Source organism: Budorcas taxicolor, chromosome 23 (assembly GCF_023091745.1).
Source record: "Budorcas taxicolor isolate Tak-1 chromosome 23, Takin1.1, whole genome shotgun sequence".
Classification (NCBI taxonomy): domain Eukaryota; kingdom Metazoa; phylum Chordata; class Mammalia; order Artiodactyla; family Bovidae; genus Budorcas; species Budorcas taxicolor.
In genome coordinates this window covers 26,597,657-26,621,396 of record NC_068932.1, presented here as the reverse complement: position 1 = coordinate 26,621,396, position 23,740 = coordinate 26,597,657, and positions in this window count along the sequence as shown.

The following is a 23,740-nucleotide window of genomic DNA, read 5'->3' as shown; positions in this document are numbered from 1 at the left end:
CTGATGGGGACACAAACCACTTGCTCCTCAGGGGTAATTTCCATGCTTATATTTGATTCCATCCAATTGTGGGTCACCCTGTTGGGATTGGGGTATTTGGTGAGACCTTGTCTCAGCCTCTCCTACCTGACTCCATGTAGTGCTTTTATCTTTTGCTGTAGAGCAGCTGTTCAGCAGATTCTTAGGTCTTTTTCAGAGTGAGTGGTTCCATATGAAGCTGTGGATTTCTTGTGCTTGTGGGAGGATGTGTTTTTTCATGATCTTTCTACACTGATATCTTGAACTGCCCCCTCCCTGACTGAAATGCTTTTAAAAAAAAAATGTGAATCAAGTGTTACCTAAGCAGGCAACAGATGGAGGAAAAGACATTTGATGTCAGATCAGTACCAATGTGCCCAGCACACAATATGATGCACAGATGTTTATCAGGAATAGCCATGAAGTTGGAAAATGAAAACTTGAAAGAAAGCTATTGAGTGCCAAACCCTTGCCAATGCCATATTGTAAACACCCAGTACAGCCTCCAATGAGTAGCATGACTACCTGATTCTATTACAGTTTTCTAGTATTAGAGGATGCTCAAAAGTGCTTGTGCTCAGCACTGAAACCTCAAGTCATAGATATCTTTTTTAAAATCTATGAACAATATTTCCAATTAATGTACTTTTGTGAGAATGTTTTTTCCTCTTCCTTTTCCCACTTGGGAAACGTGGGAATTTTTTTTTCCCTCTTCTCTTTCCCATTTTGAGTTTTACGTTCAACATATGATTTTATCTCTCATACCTTATATGATGAGAGTCTGAACTGAATATCAGAGTCCTTTCAAAAATGTACAGTTTGAAACATTTAAATGTCTTGGGTATCTTATATTAAACTTACCCTACAGAGAACCATTTTATTTCCCCTGAATTGATATAAGGTGGTGTTATTCATTTGCTTTTTATTGATGAGATAGCATTTTCTATTTCAACTTCAAGACTGTTTTTCTCTCAGCAAAGAGGAAAAAAAAATTTTGAGTGGGTTGTCATTTGATCCTATGGTGATTAATCAAATTATCTACTCAAAATGAGATTTCTAAATGTGGACACACCTACCTCTAACATTTGTAAGGCCTGGGGAAAAAAAAAGAGCAAATGGAGAGTATTCCATCTAATGTTTACCTCTCCAACTCTCTTCCCTGATTACAACCTGTACTGTGGAAAGCCAAGAAAATATCTGTAGGCCACTCAGATCATAAGTCCCAGTTTTGTCCCAGACAATGGCTTCTTGAAAAGATCAACCCCTTGAATAATTCCTAGAACTTAAAGTTATGTACATTAATGAAACACTTTGCCTTTAGGAAGACAGATGGAAGGAAAGGGACTACATGCCTCTGGAAGCAGGCTTGGGACTACTTGGGCACAGAGCTATGCAGACTTAAGTATCGAGAGGACGGCATGAAAAAGGAAATAATGGGCTCCAGTTGGGCTATTCCTTTGACCCCATAGACCCCTTTTCATATATGGAGATATGCAGCCAGAGGAGTGTCATAGTAAGGACCTCTACAGCATAAGGCCTGGGACAATGACTCATTTGCCCAAGTCTTAAGTTGTACTCTATGTAAAGCTTATTCCTTTTTAAATGTAAGGAAAAGGAAATGAATTATGATGATTCATACTTGGACAAAGATAAGTGCCCATTTGGTGCTGGTTAATCAATATGCTAGTTCCATCATTCTATTTGCATTATTTCCATTGAAGGGGTGGATGCTCTAAGGTTACCCACAATGATCCACACCCTTGTAAAATCTCCTCTCCTTGAATATGGATGAATTCTGTAATTTACTTCTCCCCAATAGGATATTTCATGTATGGATGTAAGAGTTGGACTATAAAGAAAGCTGAGCACAGAAGAATTGACGCTTTTGAACTGCGGTGTTGGAGAAGACTCTTGAGAGTCCCTTGGACTGCAAGGAGATCCAACCAGTCCATCCTAAAGGAGATCAGTCCTGGGTGTTCATTGGAGGGATGTTGATGCTGAAACTCTAATACTTTGGCCACCTGATGCAGAGAACTGACTTATTTGAAAAGACCCTGATGCTGGGAAATATTGAGGGCAGGAGGAGAAGGGGATGACAGAGGATGAGATGGTTGGATGGCATCACTGACACAATGGACATGGGTTTGGGTGGACTCCTGGAGTTGGTGATGGACAGGGAGACCTGGTATACTGTGGTTCATGGGGTCGCAAAGAGTCGGACACGACTGAGCAGCTGAACTGAACTGAACTAAACTGAATAGGATATTTCAAAGGTGATTGGTTATCACTGGTTATGTTATATGACTGAGATGCTGGAATGTTTACTTAAAACAGATTTGAGAGATGGGAAGAGAGAGAATCTTCGGTCTTGAAGACGCAAGCTATTATGCTATCAATTGCCTGTAGACTGGATCACATGACAAGGAACTGGCTAAGCCCTTTGAGGGTCACATTCTTACAACAGCAAGAAAATAAATCTTGTCAGTAACTATAGAAGTTGGAAGGTGACCTCCAACTTCAATAAAAGATCTCAGATTTGCTGGCATCTTGACTGCAGCCTTGTAAGTTCCTGAGTAAAGAATGCATTTACACTGAACCCAGCATCCTGATACTGTGAGAAAATTGTGTGTTGGTTGAAGCTACTAGATTTGTAGTAACTTCTTATACAGCGTAAAGCAACTAGCACTCCATTTCTTTGGAGTTTGGGCATTTGTTTTCCCTTGTCTGATTTTATGGTCTGTTAGTCACTCTCTTCTTGTGCGTAGACACTTGTTTTGCTGACATTGGGTGTTGTCATTTAGGAATGCCAAATAGTCTGCATTGCTTCAGCAAATCTTTTCTTTTTTTAATTTGCTTATTTGATTTACTATAACTGAACAGAGATCATCATGTTCAATGACACTCCATAATTTTTGAAGGCCTTGCTCATAATTTGTCCCATTTCCTTTCCTTTCTAATTTATTCTTCATGTGAATATTCACTCCCTTGATAGCTTCCTGATTTCTTACTTTGGCTCTTGACACAGGCAGAAATATTTCCTAGTCTTCCTTTGATGTATAAACCACTTTCTTTGTCCTTTAAAGATTTCTTTTTACTTAATCCTTTACTTAGCAATTGTATATAAGCCCTTCCTTCCTAATTAAATTATATTTTCTTAGGGCAGAAGGAGAGGCAAGGGTAAAAATAAATTTATGTCTCTATAGCCTGTCCTTAAATCCAACAGTGCCTCACTCTGTGCCTTGGATAGTGTGGACACTCCTTAGCTACTTGAATATGTAAGTGAAGGTGATGTTAAACAGCATAGTTTTCAGGCCAATATTCCTCAGGAAGCTAACTCACTATTTTTTGGAAGCTAGCAAAACATATCAGATGATGCATGTCTCATTAAGGCTTTGGTGATCTTTTACATCCTGAAACTGACAACACTTTATTGACAAATGGGAACTTTGATTCAGCAAATCCTTGTTTACTTGCAATTAAAAATAGTAGCCTTATAGGGTAATTGGAATGAATGATATAAGTTGATTTTTACAATGCACATATGAAAAATATCTACAGGTATTTTTAGAACGACAGATAAAGGCTGAAATCAACTGGGAGTCTACGGAGGAGCTCATTTTCTGCTCCAGTTCTCTCCTTGGCTGGCAAGAGCCAAATGGAACCTCCCATGGGTTCTTGTCATTCTTGGTTGAAGCCATAAATGTTGGCAGACTGTCCCCACAGGCAAGGTAAAAGGAAGAATTGAGACAATAATCAGGGTAATTCAGGCGCTGTGTGCACTCATAAAGAAAACAGGTGCTTGGGGCTTGGTTGACCCACACTGGAATGAATGCTCTAGATAAACGGCCTCACACTGCTTTCTGTTTTATGGCTAGGGACAGCTTAAAATCTCTGCCCCATTGATATATCTGAAAGAAAAGCCCATGTCTCCTTAGGAAAAGTATCTAGATTGCTATAAAGTTCAACCTATTCACAAAGATAATATAAACCTCAGCCGTAATTGTAACAAATTTCATTAACATTCAGACATTTGCTTTGATTTGAGCAGTTATACAAGAAATGGTTTGAGACTCAAATGTCTTGTCGCAATGGGGAAAAGTTATTGGAGATGCCATGTGCAGAGGAAACAGTGTTATAATCAATTTGACTTTAAGTTTTAAGAGCTTTCTTACTTTGGATTAAGTGTACCTTTAATGCTTTGGAGAAAAAGCTGTCTTGCTCTAGGTTTCTGTGCAAAAGAAGTGGAAGAAAGAGTGGCTGATTCCAGTTACCACTGCCTCCTCTTATATAGCTGATTACTTTGTGATGATGATTGCAACATCCACCCTGGGCTTAATGGAGATAATTTAACCAAGTGTTCTCTGCAGTAGTTCCTTAGATGTTAAAGAGGATATTCAAAAAGACCTATTGTGATATCTACATTTGATTTTAATACATATCTGCCCTAAGTCTGGTCAACAAAACAACTTGCAATGACAGAGTCCTTTCACTTATTGAGCCAGCAAATGGAAAACCTCTCTGCTGAACTTGTTATCAAATGTAGGAGGGAGGGAGAGGTCACCCAAGATCTGTTTACAACTAGCACTTATTAATTCTGACAGAATTCCTGGAGATTAACTCAATGTCTAGACTAGCAGCAGATAAAAATAGATAGGTCAGGCAGATCCATCTCAGAATCACTGTGGATTTCTTTATTTTCACTGATTTTGAATGTAATTGTTGATTAAATTTGAGACCGCAGTACAAAAAATTTAGTTTTGTTTTCTAATTTCCTTTTAATGTAAGAATGGATTCTCTTTGGTTATATAAATTTCAAGAGAACTGCTTCCTACAGTTAAATTTCAGGAAATTTCTCTTATTTCTTAAAAAAAAAATTACTACTTCATTACAAGCCAAAACATTTAAAAGAATATAGAGACTTTAACAATCACCCATCCTTGGACTCCAATAGTTCTATTTCTTACAAGTTACAGAGGTTTGGGTGCCACTTGCCTATGATAAGCATGATACTAAAAGTCTTCACTCCTTCCCAAAGCTTCATGGCACTATCTTCATTAAAAATATAGTAAAATCTTTTTTAACATTTTTATTCTCAGTTTCAGTTATGTCCCTTTATCCTCCAAATGGCAACCCACTCCAGTACTCTTGCCTGGAAAATTCCATGGACAGAGGAGCCTGGTGCAAGCTACAGCCCATGGGGTCACAGAGTCAGACATGACTGAGAGACTTCACTCACATCCTCCAAGTTTAAAAAAAAAATCCTATTTAACTCTATTAAAATGGATTATAGTTTACTTCTAAAAGTGCATTGAATAGTCAAAAAATTAAATGGGGCAAAATGTAGAAATTGAATTAGGAGGTGAGTTGTTGAAGTTCCAGAGAAAATATTGGTAATCATTGATTGGTCAATTCGTTGATTGATTCATCTTGGAACGTATTTATTGAGCATCTATGTCCTAAGCATGAAGCCAAGCACTAAGGATACACTCATGCCCATTATTAGACTTGGTCGGTCCCTACTTTTATCAACTTTTGGTCTAATAGATTAGAAAACATTCATCAATCAGTAAAGTGCATTTTTTAATGAACAGGTAATTATGAACTGAGATAAATTCTATGTAGAAACACCACTCTAACAAAAGAATTTGGCTTTCCTGAGAAAAATATACTTGTGATCTTAGTAAGTGATAAGTAAATTAGGAAGGGAGTGATGAAAGGGCACTGGTTGTTGCCAGAACACTATGTACAAAGGAGTGTCTGTAGAAGTTAATAGTGGTTGAGATAAAAGTGTGGGGAGAGGATAGGAAAGATGAGCAGAAATTGGATTATACTGTTTTGTAGGACTCGTTAAGGATCTTGTGCCACAGAAAGTCTTGGAACTGTTTTAAGCAAACATTACCATACAATAGATTGGGGTTTTGACAGTTAAACGTTGAGATGAAAACTCCAATAAGTATTACAGATTCTACTTTTGATTTCTTGGCTATTTATTAATTAGAGACAAGGCTTAATTTCATATTCAGTAAATGTATATGCTATTGTATGAAATTTGTTTGTGCAAAAATTGGACTGTGCCCTTACAGTTTATAGGAAGAGTTCAAAAATGAGAGAACAAATTATAAATATCCTAATTTTCTTTTAGGTACTGTCTTTGCCAATATGTTTGGAAGTTTTTACTTGTTATTTTATTTCATTTTTTCTTTACTTCATTTTAACATTTAATAGCATTTGACAGGTACTAAATATGTATGTAACAGTATCTCTAGCTTTGTATTGAATTGATAAACCTAAAGTTGTTATCAGTAACATCAGCACACTTATTTTTTATTTTATTTATTTCTTATTATTTTTATTTATTTAATTTATTTCTTTTTAATTTTTATTTAGTTCTTATTTTTCATAAGAAAGACAAAGTACAATTAATTATTCATATCATTGCATGCAGTGATAGTGGTTGTGGAGTAGATTCTAAGGTAGCTCCAAAATTCTGGTTGCTTGTATTCATGCTATTATGTGATCCCTGGGCCCTGAGGCCCAGGGCATATACCTCTGTTTTTCTTTTAACTAAAATATATGGCAAAATAATAGAACGTGCATGATTACTTGTATGGGATTATGTGATTCAATTACTTAGGATTATAGTGCTCCTCTTGTTGGAGTCTCTCCCTCCCTCGCTTGCTTTGAGGAGACAAGTGACTGTGTTGGGGAATCCTACATGGCAACGACCTGTGGGTGACCTCTAGGAGCTAATACTGACCTCCAGTCAATAGTCAGCGAAAAATCGAAAGCCCTCAGTTCTGCAAATGCAAGAGACTCAATTCTGCCAACAGGAGTGGGCTTGGAAAGTGAAACCTTTCACGGTTGAGCCAGAGCTGAGACTCAACCCCAGTTCAGTTAACCTTTAACACAGCTTTGTGAAACCCTGAGGAGATCTAGTTTAACCATTTCTAGGTTCTTAACCCACAGACACTGTAAGATAATATATGTTGTTTAAGCTGCTAAGTTTATAGTAATAGCGTCACACAGCAGTGGATCACTAATACAGTGATGTGGAAAACTGTACTGTATGTGGCAGAAAAGATTGCCACATAGCAGGTAAAATATTACCAATTAGTAAATACATGAAAGATTCAATTCAACCTGAGAAACTTGACTTGGAATATATATGTATTTCTGAGGTTGTTCCCCTAAAATAGATTGTATGAATGCAGAAGACTAGTTGCCTTTTAACTTGGGCAAGTCACAGTTTCCCTGATCTTAGTTTTCTCATCTCTAGAAAGAGAATATTTGCTTTACTTACATAAGAATTTGTATGATTATATTGATATCATTCAATTAAATAATTATTAGGTTTGTGCTTGTATAATACTTTGACATATAGTATTCTGAAAGCCAGTGACAACTGTAAAATGAAGTATTAATATAGTGTTAATGAGTTCTCCTCTATTCTCGGTGACCTACCATTAATTATATATCCAACTTGGATAGATTCATCACTTACTGTTTTTGATATTCTCTCTTTGAGTTAAAAAGAGATTGGTTGTTAATGTCTTCAGTAACATTAACTTTGTGATTTGTGGCCCTTCATTTTAGCAAGAGCAGGTGCATTATTTCAGGTTCATGTCAGAGGAATTCATGTGGATGAATTACCTGCTTACTCTTAAACTCTGTTCTTAGATGCAGTACCACTGGAAATTCTCTTATGTGAAAATTCAATATGTTCCATTTGTTCACGCCTTGCCATTAATATTCAACTTCACATTTGCAAGCTTGTCACAAAAAATGAATTTATTTTCGATCCTTTGCAAATGTTGCTGTCACTGAAGGGTGAAGCTATAGACAGAATTTAAATGTGGAATATCTCAAATGTTTTTAAAACTCTTTTATAATGCAGTTCACAGCACAATTACCATAAATAATAGTGTTTTTAGTCCACTGGTTCCCAAAAGCATTAAGATGCAAAAGCAGATCATTGGGAGAAGGGATTCTCAAGATGGTTAGGAAAAAAAAATAAAGATGTCAGCAACTGGGTACAAAATGTGTTCAGCTGCTCCTCTAAAGTTAATAATAATAATCTGAAAAAGAAAATGTGAATTATGGGAGACCTTTTTATTGTTGTATGATTTCCATACTGGCTGATATTTCAGCTCGTAAAGTAGCCTTGCTGTCTGGGTGAGCCATCTGTGGTATCATTTTGGCTGATTTTCTTTCTATGTCAGTGACAAACCCACATGGGGAAGGACTTCGCATCATGAACAAAAGATCAGCTTAACGGGTATCATCATTTCATGGAAGCAAGGAGAATTGGAAAGCACTTTATTTAAATTAAGAAGTTTCCTTAGAATTGTGGTGCTTAGAAAATTGGTTATTTTAGATTTTATATTTACAGAACACAAAATGTATCCACGGTCTAGCCAATCAAGAATAGGAGAGAATATAATCACACAATTAGTGGGTTAAATATTTTAACTGCATTTTGAAGATTTAGCTGCCTCAATAAATAGAAATTAATCACAAAAGACTTACATCTTTATTTAATACAAATTTATTATTCTCATAGAGGTAAAAACTTTTAATAAATATGGTTACAAGAATTATGGAAAAGTAATACAAAGCAAAATGCAACCTTGACTGATATTTATTAGGTCCTTACTATGTACCCATCTAGTCTCAGTTTCTACACAGTTTCTACAGTTTATTTCTTACTGCTAATCCTATTCGGTGTGTACTATTATTATCTCCATTTTACAGAAAACAAATGTGAAATGAAACAATGAGAGATTAAGCAGTTTAACCAAGGCTCAGAGGGTTGGGATCCAAATCCAGGTTCAGTTCAGTTTAGTCACTCAGTTGTGTACAACACATTGTGACCACATGGACCACAGGCTTCCCTGTCCATCACCAACTCCTGGAGATTGCTCAAACTCATGTAGATGGAGTCCGTGATGCCATCCAACCATCTCATCCTCTGTCATCCTCTTTTCCTCCTGCCTTCCACCTTTCCCAGCATCGGGATCTTTTCCAAAGAGTCAGTTCTTCGCACCAGGTGGCCAAAGTATTGGAGTTTCAGCTTCAGCATCAGTCCTTCCAATGAATATTTGGACTGATTTCCTTTAGGATGGACTGATTGGATCTCCTTGCAATCCAAGGAACTCTCAAGAATTTTCTCCACCACTGCAGTCCAAAAGGATGAATTCTTCAGTGCTCAGCTTTGTTTATGGTCCAACTCTCACATCCATACATGACTAGGAAAAACCATAGCTTTGACTAGATGGACATTTGTTGGCAAAGTAATGTATCTGCTTTTTAATATATATATTGTCTAGGATTGTCATAGCTTTTCTTCCAAGGAGCAAGTGTCTTAATTTCAAGGCTGTAGTCACCATCTGCAGTGATTTTGGAGCCCAAGAATTAAAGTCTGTCCCTGTTTCCCATGTATTTGGCATAAAGTGATGGAACCAGATGCTATCATCTTCATTTTTTGAATGCTGAGTTTTCAGCCAATTTTTTCACTCACTTCTTTCACTTTCATCAAGAGGCTCTTTAGTTCCTCTTTGCTTTCTTCCATAAGGGGGTGTCATCTGCATATCTGAGGTTATTGATATTTCTCCCAGCAATCTTGATTCCATCTTGTGCTTCATTCAGTTGGGTATTTAGCATGATGGATTCTGCATATAAGTTAACTAAGCAAGGTGAAAATATACAGCCTTGATGTACCCCTTTTCCAAATTGGAACTAGTCCACTGTTCCATGTCTGGTTCTAACTGTTGCTTCTTGGCCTTCATACAGATTTCTCAGAAGGCAAGTTAGGTGGTCTGGTATTCCCATCTCTAAGAATTTTCCAGTTTGCTGTGATCCACACAGTCAAAGGCTTTAGCATAGTCAATGAAGCAGAAGTAGATGTCTTTCTGGAACTCTCTTGCTTGTTCTATGATCCAGTGAATATTGGCAATTTGATCTCTGGTTCCTCTGCCTTTTCTAAATCCAGGTTGAACCTGGAAGTTCTTGGTTCACGTACTGTTGAAGCTTAGCTTGGAGAATTTTGAGCATTACTTTGCTAGTGTGTGAGATGAATGCAATTGAGTGGTAGCTTGAACATTCTTTCACATTGTCTTTCTTTGGAATTGGAAATAAAATTGACCTTTTTTTCAGTCCTGTGGCCACTGCTGAGTTTTCCAAATTTGCAGGCATATTGAGTGCAGCATTTTCACATCATCTTTTAGGATTTGAAATAGCTCAGCTGGAATTCCATCACCTCTACTAGCTTTGTTGTAGTGATGCTTCCTACTGCCCACTTGATTTTGCACTCTAGGATATTTGGATCTAGATGAGTGATCACACCATCGTGGTTTGGCTGAAACTTCAATGCTTTGGCCACGTGATGCAAACTGTCTCATCTGAAAAGATCCTGATCCTGGGAAAGTTTGAAGGCAGGAGAAGGGGACGACAGAGGATGAGATGGTTGGATGGCATCACCGACTCAATGGACATGAGTTTGAGAAGGCTCCAGGTGTTGGTGGTGGACAGGGAAGCCTGGTGTGCTGCAGTCCATGGGATCACAAAGAGTCGGACACGACTGAGTGACTGAACTGAACTGAAATTTACTGGGTACTGGCACTTCAGTAATTTCAGAAACGAGGTACAGTTCTATTTTACCCATAAGTGATTTGAATGAAATCTCAGGGCAGGCATTTTCATTTTATCTGTTGGTCTCATGATATCATCATTTTAATCCACAAATCTTGAGGAGCGTTAGCCAGTAGTTAAAGTGTATGAGGCAACTTGCTTTTGTATTTTATCCAAGAATTTAACATCCAACCAATCTCTCTCACTTTCACCAATATGAAATTTATATTTGGTTAAATCCATATCAAGCTGAAATACAGTTTGGGAAGTTAAGCTTTCAAATAATTGCTTTTTTTAAAATATAATATCCTTTTAATTACTTGACTTTCATAGATCTGAAAATGTGTTCATAAAGACAGAATAAAACCAACATTTAGTAAGTTCCAGAATCTCCAAGACATTATGTTAGAATTTAGCATGTAGGCCATTTATATGTGTTTCATTATATGATCCTCATAGTGGTTCTTCTAGACCAAGAATAATCCCTATTATAAAGTTAAGAAATTGAACACTTGCCAATCACATATAAAGAAGGAATGGGATAGGGTTCAAACTCAGAAAGACTTAGACATTGGGTTTATTTCTTTTGTAGTTTTTATTTCGCAATAATATATAATAGATTTCCTATTCCCACATCCAGATTTCCCTATTTTTGAAATCTTACATTGGGATATTGCATTTGTGACTTTTAACAAACCAGTACTGAAGCATTATTATTAATACCATACTTTATTTCAGATTTCCTAAGACTTTCTTTAATATCTTTATGACTTAAGGAGCGGGGAATTATGCTCCATGTTTTTAAGAATTCATACATTATTTGGACAAATTATTTATCCACATTTGAATGATTATTATCTAGATACATTTTTAGAATTCTTCTGCATGGAAATCTGTGTTCTCCCATTTGTTTACCATTTACTTATTTATGTCAGTAAATACGGATATTTATTTTACAGTTTGGGTTATATTCAATACTTCTTTCTTTTTGTTGTGGTTGTTGCTATAAGTCTGAAATCCACGTGTTGACAAGACCATGCTCTCTTGAAAGTCTCTAGGGGAACATTCTTCCTTGCCCAGCTTCTAATAATCTCAAGTGTTCATTAATTTGTAGCAGTGTAACTCCAGTCAGACTGGACGTTTTGTCCCCTTCATCTCCTTCACCTGTTTCACCCATAACTCCAACCTGCCTTCTCTCTGGCAAACCCCAGTTTGTTCTCTGTATCTATGAATCTGCTTCTTGTCATTTTTAACAGAGTAAGATTATTTCTTTATATTCCTCATTCCATACTCAGATGTGCCATCCTCATAAATATATGTATATATATATATATATATATATATATATTTAGATTTTACATACATACCTAAGGTTCATTCTTTGGGATGTAGAGTTCTATAGATCTTGTTGAAAGCATACTGTTCTATATACAGAAAATTTTCACAAGAAAAGTAATCTGTGACTCAACTTTTCTAACTGTCTCCCCCAACCTTTGCCCATCACTTATCTGTTTATCATCTCTATATTTTTACCATTTTCAAAAGGTCATCTAAATGGAATCAAACAGTATGTAATCCTTTCAGACCAACTTCTTCTACTTAGCAATATGCATGTGGCATTCATTCATGTATTTGGTGGCTTGAGAGCTTCCTTTTTATCACTGAATAATATTCCATTGGCTGGATTGCACCATAGTTTGTCTATCCATTCATCTAATGACACTTTGTTTGCTTCCAGTTTTTGGTAATTTTAAATAAAGCTACTGTATACCTTCATGTTCAAGGTTTTTTGTAGACACAAGTTTTCAAATTAGCTAGAATAATTAGCTAGTGAATAACTAGAAGTACAATTTCTGGATTATATGGTGAGACTATGTTTAGCTTTGTAAGAAACTGGCAAGCTGTCCTCCAAAGCTGATGTACAGTTCTCATCAGTTAATCAGAGATCTTGTTACTCTGCAAGTTCATTAGCAGCCGATGTCATATTTTGGATTTGAGCTGTACTAACAGATGTACAGTGATGTCTCATTGTTTTAATTTTTATTTCCCTAATGACAAATGAGAGTCCCTTGGACTGCAAGGAGATCCAACTAGTCCATCCTAAAGGAGATCGGTCCTGGGTGTTCACTGGAAGGACTGATGTTTAAGCTGAAACTCCAATACTTTGGCCACCTGATGTGAAGAGCTGACTCATTGGAAAAGACTCTGATGCTGGGAAAAATTGAGGGCAGGAGGAGAAGGGGGCGGCAGAGCATGGGGTGGTTGGATGGCATCATGGACTCGATGGACATGGGTTTGAGTGGACTCCAGGAGTTGGTGATGGAGAGGGAGGCCTGGCGTGCTGCGGTTCATGGGGTCACAAAGAGTCGGACACGATTGAACAACTGAATTGAATGACAAATGATCTTGAGCATCTTCTCATACACTTATTTTCCATTCGTGTAACTTTGGGAAGGTGCACGTTTAAATCTCTTGCTCATTTAAAAAACTGAGTTGTGTTCTTATTTTGGAGTGAACATCTGCTTTGAATGTATAATTTCAAATTGTATTGTAGGTAGGATGATCTATATGGGCCAGGCATTCTGACACTCATTATTTAATTTCAGCCTAAACCTGTTCCTAAGAGGAAGGTATTATGCTTTCATTTTTACACAGAAATTATCTAAGGATAAGAGATAAAATATAATATTTAGAAGCCACACAGCCAGTAAGAGGTAAGGTGATGTTTTATAACAGAGTTTAAAAAGTGGTTTTCACATCTACCATATCTAATAGCACCCTTTTAAAAGTATTTTTATATCTCATTTACTATAACAAAATAATATGTATAAGTAATATGACCTACTTATAAACATAAAACAATATAAAACTCTGAACGTAGTATGAAGGAAAATTAGGAATAACAGTAAAATAATATCATGAATATATACATATAAATACTTATGCAGGATTATATTAGATTATAATTGTTGTTATTTGGTCACTCATTTGTGTCCAAATCTTTGCAACCCCATGCACTGCAGCATGCCAGGCTTCCCTATAGTTCACTATCTCCCATAGTTTGCTCAAGCACATGTCCACTGAATCAGTGATGCCATCCAACCATCTCTTCCTCTGTCATCCCCTTCTCCTCCTGCCTTCAATCTTTCTCAGCATCGGTGTCTTTTCCAATGAGTCAGCTTTTTGCAGAAGGTGGCCAGAGGTAGTTGATGGGACCCATCAAAGGAAACGGAGAAGGCGGCGGAAATGCCCAGTAGGTGGCAGGAGCACAGAAGATTTATGTGGGAGACCCTCTGAATCCCTCACAGCAGGATACCATCTAGAGGTTATAGGAATGGGAACCCATGATGCCATCTAGAAGGGAAAGAGAGTGAAGAAAGCCCAGGGAGAGATGGAGCAGTATGATATGTGCTCAGACACTCAGTTGTGTTTGACTTTTTGCAAACCTATGGTCTGTAGCCTGCCAGACAACACTGTCCATGAAATTTTCCAGGCAAGAATACTAGATGTGAAATGAAAGTCATTCAGTCATGTCTGACTCTTTGTGACTCCATGGTCTGTCCATGGAATTTTCCAGGCAGAAACACTGGCGTGGGTTGCCATTCCCTTCTCCAGGGGGTCTTCCCATCGCAAGGATTAAACCTGGGTCTCCTGAACTGCAGGCAAATTCTTTACTCTCTTGGTACCAGGAAAGCAGGAATACTAGTTCAGTTCAGTTCAGTCACTCAGTCGTGTCCGACTCTTTGCGACCCCATGAATCACAGCACGCCAGGCTTCCCTGTCCATCACCAAATCCCGGAGTCCACTCAGACTCACGTCCATCGAGTCCGTGATGTCACCCAGCCATCTTTTCCTCTGTCATCCCCTTCTCCTCCTGCCCCCAATCCCTCCCAGCATCAGAGTCTTTTCCAATGAGTCAACTCTTCGCATGAGGTGGCCAAAGTATCGGAGCTTCAGCTTCAGCATCATTCCCTCCAAAGAACACCCAGGGCTGATCTCCTTCAGAATGGACTGGTTGGATCTCCTTGCAGTCCAAGGGACTCTCAAGAATTCTCCAACAACACAGTACAAAAGCATCAATTTTTGGCACTCAGCTTTCTTCACAGTCCAACTCTCACATCCATACATGACCACAGGAAAAACCATAGCCTTGACTAGACAGACCTTTGTTGGCAAAGTAATGTCTCTGCTTTTCAATATGCTATCTAGATGTCATAACTTTTCTTCCAAGGAGTAAGTGTCTTGTAATTTCATGGCTGCAATCACCATCTGCAGTGATTTTGGAGCCCTCAAAAATAAAGTCTGACACTGTTTCCACATCTATTTCCCCTGAATTGATGGGACCAGATGCCATGATCTTCGTTTTCTGAAGGTTGAGCTTAAGCCAACATTTTCACTTTCCACTTTCACTTGCATCAAGAGGCTTTTTAGTTCCTCCTCACTTTCTGCCGTAAGGGTGGTGTCATCTGCATATCTGAGGTTATTGACATTTCTCCCGGCAATCTTAATTCCAGCTTGTGCTTCTTCCAGCCCAGCATTTCTCATGATGTACTCTGCATAGACGTTAAATAAGCAGGGGGACAATATACAGCCTTGATGTACTCTTTTTCCTATTTGGAACCAGTTTGTTGTTCCATGTCCAGTTCTAACTGTTGTTTTTTGACTTGCATATAGGTTTCTCAAGAGGCAGGTCAGGTGGTCTGGTATTCCCATCTCTCTTAGAATTGTCCACAGTTTATTGTGATCCACACAGTCAAAGGCTTTGGCATAGTCAATAAAGCAGAAATAGGTGTTTTTCTGGAACTCTCTTGCTTTTTCGAGGATCCAGCGGATGTTGGCAATTTGATCTCTGGTTCCTCTGCCTTTTCTGAAACCAGCTTGAACATCTGGAAGTTCACAGTTTACATATTGCTGAAGCCTGGCTTGGAGAATTTTGAGCATTTCTTTTCTAGCATGTGAGATGAGTGCAATTGTTCAGTAGTTTGAGCATTCTTTGGCATTGCCTTTCTTTGAGATTGGAATGAAAACTGACCTTTTCCAGTCCTGTGGCCACTGCTGAGTTTTCCAAATTTGCCAGCATATTGAGTGCAGCACTTTCACAGCATCCTCTTTCCGGATTTGAAATAGCTCAACTGGAATTCCATCCCCTCCGCTAGCTTTGTTCATAGTGATGCTTTCTAAGGCCCACTTGACTTCACATTCCAGGATGTCTGGTTCTAGGTGCGTGATCACACCATCATGATTATCTTGGTCATGAAGATCTTTTTTGTATAGTTCTTCTGTGTATTCTTGTCACGTCTTCTTAATATCTTCTGCTTCTGTTAGGTCCATACCATTTCTGTCCTTTATTGAGCCCATCTTTGCATGAAATCTTCCTTTGGTGTCTCTACTTTTCTTGAAGAGATCTCTAGTCTTTCCCATTCTGTTGTTTTCCTCTATTTATTTGCATTGATCGCTGAGGAAGTCTTTCTTATCTCTTCTTGCTATTCTTTGGAACTCTGCATTCAGATGCTTGTATCTTTCCTTTTCTCCTTTGCTTTTTGCTTCTCTTCTTTTCACAGCTATTTGTAAGGCCTTCTCAGGCAGCCATTTTGCGTTTGGGTTGCTATTTCCTACTCTAGAGAAGGAGCAGAGTGGAGGCTTAATGTCTAGGTGATGTTGCTAAGCAACGTGGTGAGAAGTCTCTGGGTCAGAAAGCGCCAAAGGGCAGCATCAACTTGGGTTGTGCATGGCCCCAGGGCTTATCTTATCTATGGTGAGCATATGCAGGGCAACTTGTCATGGAGTATGCAAAACAGGCAGGCTATACTAAAAAAAAATATGCTTATCTGGGTTATGTTTAAGACTGAATGTGTTAAATTTTGAGTCCAGTGCTTACAGTGAACAGCTTACAGTGAAGAAACAAATAACCTAGGAGCACATGGGGGCTGACATTGGCTCATTTATATAACAGGGATATTTTGTATGGTGAAACGGAGGTGACTTTGGAATCAGAGATCAGTATTTGAAGTCCTTATTTATCTCTTATTAACTATATAACATTTTAAATTTTCATTACCTTAAAAATCTCAGTTATCTCTTATAGAACAGTGGTCATAATAACCAGTTAACATTGACGGAGATGAAGGTTAAATGACATAAGACACACTAAACACCAGGCATATTGTACATGTTTCGTAAATATTAGCTGCCTTCATGCTCCTTTCCTGTACTGTGGAGTTTGTCTTAATTTGAGTGCTCTTACATAATTGAGCTTCATCCAAAAGTTCGCATGCAGGTAGTTTACTTTAGGAAATGATCTCAGGTGACAGAAGTTGGGCTCTGAAGAGGAAATGCTAATGTAAAGATGTGCTCCACAAGAGTGGCCAGCTGTTGTCTGAGGAGCATGTTGAATATGCCTCAGGATGGCTCACCAGAGGAAAAGTCAGGAGAATTTATCTGTGGTCACTTTCCTTCACCTCATCCAGTTAGCATGTTAACTCTGCTCACTTCTGGTTTGCAGGCCTACAAGTGCTGGTTTCCAGCAGCTATCAAGATACTATGGTTGTAAAGTCAGAGGTGAAAGGGCAAAAAGTCAGAGCAGTGAGGCCCCTAGGGTGAGAGGCTTTGCAGTGATATAGGAGTGAAGCTAATTGCTGCAGCCATAGTTGGAACACAAGGTGGGCCAAAACAATGATGACTGGGGAGCAAGCACATGAAGTGTGCAGTTGGTGAACGATGCTAACTAAACAGAAGAGACAGAACTATCCAGTGATGGGCAAAGCTGTCTTGGAAAGAAAGGGTTATTTTTAATAAAATCATGAGCTAGCTTACTAATTTTTCAGTGCTGAAGTAGAATATTTTTGTTGGTGACATACACTATTCTTTTTGAGAATTTTTGAACTGGACTAATTTTAGATTATCTGTTTCTCTGTGTGAAGATAAAATGATAAAACACATGATTTCCTCATTCTTTTAGGTTCTTATGGTTGCCAGGGACTGTGGCTTTCTTATTTAAAGCATCAGTGGTTATTTAAGAAAACCTATCATACACATGTAAGATAATCCTGGACACATCTTGAGATAGGTATAGTTAACTCATGCAGGTTGCATTTCACTGGCTTTTCTGAGCAAAGAGAGGAATGGAACACTTAAAATGTGTGGGGCATTCTTGTCACAATTACATTTAATAAACATGTATCCAGGAGTGAGCCTAAACTGGAAGATAGGCATTTTCTGTTTCTTTGGTCATTTTCTTTCATAGAGACAACATCACGTGAAATCTTGGGGGATTCAGAATTTAAAGAAGTATATTGTTTTCACACAAAATTTCTTCCAAAAGCAGGACAGGTACTTCATCTGGTACTCAATGAAAGAAATTGTGATTTGCTCCAAACCTAGAAGAAAGAAAATGATATTTCAGTCTCCATATTGGTACTCTCTAAAATGATTTCCAAGGAAATTTCGACTAACTTGAGTTTTTGTCTTATGCCCTCAATGTGGAATCTATATTCTGAGTAAATGTATGTTACAAGTGACAAGCCGGGCTAAAAAAGGGAAGGGAGACTAGTAACGCCAGTGTCTCTGAAATTATTTTTTTCTTTTTTGATGTGTTTCCCCTTCTATACTATTGCTCTTTCTTTTGCTGTATGCTTCTTCTTTCTCATAATTTTAGTTTACTGATAGCTTTTACATTCAGGACCTGTCATGGACCACATTCTGGGTCACGGCATCCTTTGACCATTCTCCTGCCAATGGCCTAATTTTGTATGGTGTCTGTGTATGTGTTTGTCTTGAATTCCTGAGACTCTATTTAACAGAACTCATCACTTTTAGACTTCAATATCTCAACTGTTGCTGACACATCTGAGAGTTTATCATTTTGGGGTATCAGTGTCCTAGAATTCCAAATTCCATTTAGGGATAAGTCAGCATTATGTAGTCTCCATAGACATTTATGGGGGAAAAAAACAAAACAGGCAGTTGCTAAGATGATTTTCACAGAAGGGAGCTGTGGCTCTGGCAGGTAGTCAAGGAACTGGTCTGTTTACTAGTTGTCTAGTATAAACAAAGAGTATTCTCTGCTTAGTTACCAATAGTCAGCTAATATCCAATGTTGATGAAAACACAACCAGAATGGAAGAGTCTTCATCAAGAATTCTGAATCCAGGGTTCCTTGCATTTGTCTTCTCTTGCTTTAAAGTTTTTACAATTGCCTTCAACTTAATACACCTATTATATTTGTTCTCTGATATTCTTACTTAACTTTTTCTTGATTAATAGTAACAAACTGACAGCAGCAAACTCTTGTTCTGAACTTCCTCAGTGGCAGTAAATGGAGTCAGAATAACTGAAAAGTTGTGAGCAGCACAATTAACATTCCTTCTAACATTTGAGAACATCCTAAACTGATAAGGACAAGGGCTTAACCTCAACCAGGGCAAGGAGGAAATACGTGGTGACATGGCCATTGACATCTGATCCTAGCCAGTGTGGACAATGCTTGCTTAGCTTCAATAAAAGTTGATTATTTGAGCTATTAGATCAAAGTTTAAAGCATTGTCTCTTTAAAACATTATTCCTAAATAGTGAGAGAAAGAGTATCACTTATTATTAAAAATTAGCCAATTTCTTAAGTAAATTGGGTGTTTGAAAGTGAACCATGTATAAAAGAAAAGGGATAAATGAGATGGTAATGTTACATGAAAGAAGAGAGATAAAAGTAATCAAAACTTAATTTCTATAATTTTTTTTTTTACTCATTAGGTATGACTGTGCACATTTTTGTAGAACAGAAAATATACCTTAGGATTAAGTTAAAATTTAAATTCTTTTAAATTCTATTTAAATTCTTTCACTGTGCAGGTGCTTCAGTACATAACTCATTTTCTGTGAGAGGTGGTCTCATTTTGCTCTCAAATGAACTATATCTTAATTAAATTTCACATCTCTTTCCAATGCATACTATACTATATAAGCTCTATTAAAATGTTCTCAATGTCATTAAAGTTTAATGATGCCAAATTTGAATCACTGAGACAAAATTTAAAATGTATTCATCCAACTATCCTCTCAGCCTTAAACAATTAGTAAATGTCCACACTTGGCAGAAGACATATTTGTGTTTAAAATTTTTGGTGTGGAGATGAGTAAAACAAATAAAAAGAAAATCATGTTTAAACAATTATAATACAAAATAGTATATGTTAAATGTAATAACAAAAGAAGAAATAAATGATTTCTGAGTTAGATATGACAAATTAAATGGATACATCACATTAACTGGATGAATCAACACAGACTTCATGATAGAATAGGTACTTAGATGATCCTCGAGGAAGGGGTAGAAGTTTATAGGTATTGGGCAAGAAGGAAGAGGAATAAAGGCATGAAAAATGAGGTGTTGGAGGGTGAGTCACAGAAAACTGTTTGGGGAAAGTTTATGATGAATGTGAATTTGAGAAAAGAAAATTCAAATAATAGGGCTAAAAAGGAAGACTGAGGTAAGCACATTTCATACATTCAGTGCCATGCTAAAGAGTTTTGGTCCTTGCCTTTCATCAGCAGGTGGGGCATAAATAGGTTATCAGAGTGAGTGAGTGAGTGAAGTCGCTCAGTCGTGTCTGACTCTTTGCCACCCCATGGACACCAGGCTCCTCCGTCCATGGGATTTTCTAGGCAAGAGTACTGGAGTGGGTTGCCTTTTCCTTCTCCAGGGAACTTCCCAACCCAGGGATTGAAACCAGGTCTCCCACATTGTAGACAGACGCTTTACCTTCTGAGCCACCAGGGAAGTCGCAGGTTATGAGAAGTATCAGCAATTAATCTGCTGACATGTAAGTCCTCTTTGGTCTCTGGGACAGCATAATACAATTCAGCTATTTATTCAATCACATCTTAAAGACAGACAATATCTTCCTCTATGAATCCAGAACTGTCTTTGAGACATTCAGTATATCCTGTCATTGAAAAGATGGGCTATTCTAGGTTCCCCCTTATCTTATGTTTTTATTATTCTTCTCAAATTAGCTGGAATAGAAATGTTTCCTTATTTGACACAATGAATCACTAAAGAGCAAATGCGCACTTCATGTCCAATGCCGTCTATCTGGTTTATCTAAAAGGAGCATCTCAGTGAAGCTGAAAGTGGTTATTTCCAGATCTTGACTCTCAGGAGAACAGATGTAGCCCAGAGAAAGAGATGATTGTTCCATGGTCAGTGCCTACCTCTCCACCTGATAGATGCTCAGAGATTTTTGATGCTTGATAAGAGGAGAAAAATCTTAACTGCCACTAACCAGGGGATATGCCATCATTAGTCATTGGTCGTCTGGGTCTCCTAATAAAAAAGGATAGAGAAAGCCATGTCAGGAATATTTAGAAGACTGAATAAAAGAAAATTAAACACAATCAAACATGGATAATGAAAGCTGAAAAAATTAGAGCTTGAATACCTTTGGCAAGATAAAAAGACAAAACGGTACAATGAATGTAAGCTAGCTAAAGGGACACTTTGCAAGGCAAACGCAATGTACAGAACGTTGTGCTTGGGAGATAGTCAGCAAATTTCCACTGATGATGATGAGAATCAGGATGCTTGAAAACTCTCTAATCAAGTAAATGTGTTTATTTTTTTGGTGTTGTTTTGTTTTTTCTTTAATTTTTCTTTTTACTTCATTTTACTTTACAATACTAATCGAGTAAATGTGTTTTTAATTATTGGATTTTTAAGATAAATCTAGACAGTGGCATCCATTGTTTTTAGGTTCTCATGGAAAAGCATACTGTAATGTTTTCTGGGCCTCAGTTTTCTTGTAAAGTGAAAGGTTTGGACAGGGTCATAAAACTTGATGATGTGATCACTAATCTAGAGCCAGACATCTTGGAATGTGAAGCCAGGTGGGCCTTAGAAAGCATCAGTATGAACAAAGCTAGTGGAGGTGATGGAATTCCAGTGGAGCTGTTTCAAATCCTGAAAGATGATGCTGTGAAAGTGCTGCACTCAATATGCCAGCAAATTTGGAAAACTCAGCAGTGCCCACTTGACTGGAAAAGGTCAGTTTTCATTCCAATCTCAAAGAAAGGCAATGCCAAAGAATGCTCAAACTACCACACAATTGCACTCATCTCACATGCTAGTAAAGTAAATAAATAAAGTCGCTCAGTCATGTCTGACTCTTTGCAACCCCATGGACTGTAGCCTACCAGGCTCCTCCTTCCATGGGATTCTCCAGGCAAGAGTACTGGAGTGGGTTGCCACTTCCTTCTTCAGGGGATCTTCCCAACCCAGGGATCGAACCCAGGTCTCCCACATTCCAGGCAGATGCTTTAACCTCTGAGCCACCAGGGAAGCCAGTAAAGTAATGCTCAAAATTCTCCAAGCCAGGCTTCAGCAATACGTGAACCGTGAACTCCCTGATGTTCAAACTGGTTTTGGAAAAGGCAGAGGAGCCAGAGATCAAATTGCCAACATCCGCTGGATCATGGAAAAAACAAGAGAGGTCCAGAAAAACATCTATTTCTGCTTTATTGACTATGCCAAAGCCTTTGTCTGTGTGGATCACAATAAACTGTGGAAAATTCTGAAAGAGATGGGAATACCAGACCACCTGACATGCCTCTTGAGAAATCTGTATGCAGGTTAGGATGCAACAGTTAGAACTGGACATGGAACAATAGACTGGTTCCAAATAGGAAAAGGAGTATGTCAAGGCTGTATATTGTCACCCTGCTTATTTCACTTCTATGCAGAGTACGTCATGAGAAATGCTGGACTGGAAGAAGCACAAGCTGGAATCAAGATTACCGGGAGAAATCTCAATAACCTGAGATATGCAGATGACACCACCCTTATGGCAGAAGGTGAAGAGGAGCTAAAAAGCCTCTTGATGAAAGTGAAAGAGGAGAGCGAAAAAGTTGGCTTAAAGCTCAACATTCAGAAAACGAAGATCATGGCATCTGGTCCCATCACTTCATGGGAAATAGATGGGGAAACAGTAGAGACAGTGTCAGACTTTATTTTTTGGGGCTCCAAAATCACTGCAGATGGTGACTGCAGCCATAAAATTAAAAGACGCTTACTCCTTGGAAGAGAAGTTATGACCAACCTAGATAGTATATTCAAAAGCAGAGACATTACTTTGCCGACTAAGGTCCGTCTAGTCAAGGCTATAGTTTTTCCAGTGGTCATGTATGGATGTGAGAGTTGGACTGTGAAGAAGGCTGAGTGCCGAAGAATTGGTGCTTTTGAACTGTGGTGTTGGAGAAGACTCTTGAAAGTCCCTTGGACTGCAAGGAGATCCAACCCGTCCATTCTGAAGGAGATCCACCCTGGGATTTCTTTGGAAGGAATGATGCTAAAGCTGAAGCTCCAGTATTTTGGCCACCTCATGCAAAGAGCTGACTCATTGGAAAAGACTCTGATGCTGGGAGGGATTGGGGGCAGGAGGAAAAGGGGACGACCCAGGATGAGATGGCTGGATGACATCACTGACTCGATGGATGTGAGTGAGTTTGAGTGAACTCCAGGAGATGGTGATGGACAGGGAGGCCTGGCATGCTGTGATTCATGGGGTCACAAAGAGATGGACATGACTGAGTGACTGAACTGAACTGAACTGAACTGAATGAGCCAAGTCTAGCTTGTTGAATGTGTTTGGAGAGAAAGTGTTACTCAACACAGTCATGTCTATTTGCTTACATAGTGTCTATGGCCATTTATGTGACCACAGCAGAATAATGTAGTAGTAACAGAGATTGAAAATATATAAAAAATTTTCCCTACACTTGACTGAATCTCTCAAGTTAGTTAAAACAACACCCAAGTCTAGTAGTGTATCCTCGTATTAATTGGAGCTGCTATCTACTATGCAATTCATCAGTGAAGGTCTTGCCAAATATGAGACATTTGTATTCCCGACAAACACTGGATAGAGGAGTTTGGCTGTGCACATTATGCAGTCATTTAGCAAGTACCTTGAAGGCTGCGGTCTCTTCTTATAAAGCAAAACAGAGCCTAAATTACACTTGTTCTTTCTCTCCCTGGGACTGCTGAATCATTGCTGCATTAAACTTGATTAGTTCAGACTTCATTAACTTGTTGTTTGTTATAATTCAG